The sequence below is a fragment of the Lycium ferocissimum genome, chromosome 5 (genome assembly GCF_029784015.1).
Source record: "Lycium ferocissimum isolate CSIRO_LF1 chromosome 5, AGI_CSIRO_Lferr_CH_V1, whole genome shotgun sequence".
In the NCBI taxonomy this organism is placed as follows: Eukaryota; Viridiplantae; Streptophyta; class Magnoliopsida; order Solanales; family Solanaceae; genus Lycium; species Lycium ferocissimum.
In genome coordinates, this window is record NC_081346.1 from 510182 (window position 1) to 514386 (window position 4205).

The window sequence follows — 4205 nt, forward strand, 5'->3', positions numbered from 1 at the left end:
CTTTAGCGCAGTAAATTATTGCGCTAAAGGTAGTTTGGTAACTTTTTTTTTTGTTGGGGTATTTTGGTTCAAAATGTTTTTTTTTGAGTCATTTTGGTTCCGGAGCCGATGTGGGAAGGGCAAGGGGCAATCGGGGAATATGGGGTAGTCACATAAAAAAGGGAAAATTTAAGTTGTCTTGGTTGTTTTTGCTTAAGTTGAATAAATGACATAGTAGATGCATAGACAAGAAGGGGTTGCTCAGATGGTAAGCGCCCTCCACTTTCAACCCGAAGGTTGTGAGTTCGAGTCACCAAGAGAGCAAAGGAAGGAGCTCTTGGGGGGAGGGGTAAAAAAAAATTAAAAAAAGACATATTTAGATACATATAGTTGCAGGACGATCCATTTACAATCGATGTTGTATAGAATCAATCTGTTGTTATTTACTATTATTTAGTATATGCTTAAACCAACAAGTCTATGAGAATTACAATTATAACTTTACATCGAAAGAAAGTGCTCTCACTAGATTAAGATTTCGGTTGATTTATGCAATTCCTTATATTGAAATGAAGTGTTTTGCTCTTTAACTTCCAGGTATTCAAAAGTACATTAAGTACCAACTTCGAGATGCAAGGTAGTTATCAGCTCTGTTGTTACAGCTTTCTTTTAGTTTGCCATTGATATAAAATAGTGTTTGGTCGATACTGCACATGAATTAATTTATAGCTTCTATTATATATGCGCATGCACAATTATTATTTTTTAGGGAAAAGGGTCAAAAATACCCCTCTACTTTGGAAAAACGGCTAAAAATATCCTCCGAACTTATTTTGGGTCAAAAATACCCCTCTCATCCTTAAAGTTTTCAAATATACACTGTCTTGTGGAATTATCCCCCAAAATAATCCGAAATCATTATTTAAACCTGTTCCATCATTTAAATCCGATTCAACTAAATAATAACCCATAAAATCCCCTTATTCCCCCAATATGTAGGTTTGAAGTTTGAGGGAATTGGGGGAATAAAGGAAGCTTATGGGTTATTATTTAGTTGAGTCGGGTTTAAATGATGGAACGGGTTTAAATAATGATTTCGGATTATTTTGGGGGATAATTTCCGTCAAGACAGGGGTATATTTGAAAACTTTAAGGATGAGAAGGGTATTTTTGACCCAAAATAAGTTCGGAGAATATTTTTAGTCATTTTTCCAAAGTAGAGGGGTATTTTTGACCCTTTTCCCTATTTTTTATTTTGGTTAATTGGAATAACATATGTATCTGGCTCAAATTGCAGACCTACCGCAGGTGGCGATGATGACCAGTCTACATACAATATAGTGTATGATGAAATCATTCAAAAAGTCCTTCTATAACTTTGTACCTATTGTCTATGTTCAACTCTATCAGGCGAACCTGCTTGTGATAGCGCAATTTATCTATGATCACAATGTGATGACAAGTTATGCTTATAGCTACAAGAAAAAAATCACTTTTTAACTCCACCTATGTTAGAATTATACTTTAACACAGCCGGTCCCAAGTCCGGAAAAAGGAGGAGAGTTTATTATCTATTAGAAATTAGATCGCTCATGTCACACCCCAACCTTGGGGGTGTGGCCGGCACCCAAAGGGCCGAGCGAACCAACTGTGATATTTGAGCTCTGTAACATGAATCATAGGCCGACAAGGCCGCTGAATAACAATTGTAAGAAGTATATCACGATAACCTGCAAACAAAAAAGGCCCAACAATACACATATGCATAACTAGGGCCGACAAGGCCACAACCAAGAAAGACAACTAGTCAGAAGGCCGGCAAGGCCAAACACAATACCTGTACACTGACTGATAGTCTGTAAGTCTCTAAGAGCGCTAACATGCATCAACTGGTCGGGACAGTGGCCCCGACATACCCATAGCCATCAACTGGTTGGGGCCACTGTCCCGATCAGTTGATGCATGTTAGTGTGTGTGTGTGTGTATATATATATATACACACATGCATGCATCCTATTTAATGACTCTGAACAGCAACTCCGGAGAATAAAGTGCAAATATCCCTGTTGAACTCTGGTATCCTATTGAGAAAGGCACACCAATCCGTCTACCGTACCTGTGGGCATGATCACAGCGCACAAAATGCATCAGTACGAAAGATGCACCGAGTATGTAAGGCGGTAAGCATAAACATAACATAAGCATAAGAGATATAAATAACAAGAGTGGAGATATAGGGGCAACCTGAATATCTGAACTAGGCCACTGAGGGCGACCATAACCATGACATAAATGTAAATGCATGCTCGTAAAATCATTCTTCACGGTGGAGGCTCATAACATATCATATCATATAATAATATATATCCCTCTATGGGGTGAGCTCATCATCATATCATCATCTTTGCCCAATCGATCGTTGCTGGTATGCTGCATTACGTGCTCGCTTCCTATTGCCTATGACACGCGGTAGTAAAAGAAATCCATCTAGGTGCACATCTACGTGCCTGCCCGGCCGACTATAGCGCGGCGCGGTAATGAAAATAAATATATATATATATATATATATATATATATATATAAGTGCAATCCAAGACTGACCTCAGAAGAAATATCATGGAAAGAGTTGGAATGACCTATCGTCGTTATCCTCCGACTATCATTATTGTCGCTACGTTTATCATTCTTCAATCATTAGGCCAAAGAAGTAAAAGTACAAGGAAACATCTTGTTATGAATTATTCACAAAGCCAAAGTTAGCCAAACTCTTATGAAATATGATCGAGACAACTTTTATCGGAGCGAGCGTGCCAATAAGAGGTTGGTCACCTTGGAGCAATAGACAAGAAAATAAGGATTAACTCAATTAAAGGAAGTACAACCAACTCAACTTTGATGTGAAGAGTACTATAACGAATATCATTCTTCATTCGATAAACAAGAGGGATAGAAATGTGAAAGGTACTTCAATACAAGCTATTCATGAGAAAAGGGTAAGCTTAGCCATTTTGGAACACAATCGACACAAGTTGAACGGAAAGTCTTTTAATCAATAGCCAAAAGGAGATGCGAAACATAATTTGGTACAAGTCATAGATGAAGTATGTGTTAGCTCAATTATCATGGAACGCGATCGATCCAAGTTAACAGAACAACTTTTCAATGAAAGATCATTTGAATTCTAGTCATGCCACAAAGAATAGAAAGCCCTACATACCTCAGTCTTGGAGTTATATAGGTTTCCCGAGTCCTTGAATGCCTTATGAATGATCACCTACGTCATACGACCAATTTGGGATCAATTCCAAGTTTATAGCTTATGGAAATACTCATTGAGGCATTTGATCGAATAACTTGCGAGCGTAAGTTCGTAGGGTCATTTGTAGTTTGATTTCTTCATTCAAGACTACCATTTTTCTTCTCCTTTACTCCTATTCTTCATTATCAGTCCATTCATAACTTCATAACCCCAAAAAAATACATTTAAACCACATAAATCATCTCAACCAATCAAGTTCATCCATAATAATTCATATGAGTTCATAGAATTGGTATTCATGGGAATTCTTCCAAAATTTCTAGTCTAAACATTTGGAGAATCATAAGGAGACCATAATAAGAGTAAAATATACCTTAATGGATGAAGAACACTCCAAAACAAAGATTACTTCAAGTCGAAGAATTCTTCCGAGACGCGAATTGATGGAGGAATGAAGGTCTTGTGATCACTATGATCTTTGTCACGTTGAATTAGCTTGTTTAGATCTTGGATTCATCCATGATTGATGAAGAATGGTTTGGAAGAGCTTGGGGAGTGTCTTAGGGTTTTTATTTGAGAGAAAATGGAGTTGCCAAATGTTTGGGATGTTTTTATATAAGTTGGAACATTGTCCACCGACTTTGGGGCTTTTTGTCTGCGGCAGTTTACGTCCCTAGACAGAAATGCGAATTTCTCTCTACTCCAATGTCGTATCGATGAACAGTAAAATGTGCTGAAAATTAGACTCGTAGACCTTCTCTTTGATAGGTGGATCACCCTGTAACTACAAGTAGATTGAGAGAAAAGCTCCTCGACATCTGACCCAAATTTCAATGAAATTTACGAACTTAACTTGCGACACCCTTTGTCGACTTTCGTATTACAACTCGTTTGACTTTCAAACTTAACAAACGACCATTATACGATTAAAATACTTCATATTATTACTTTCTTAGCGTGTGAAGCA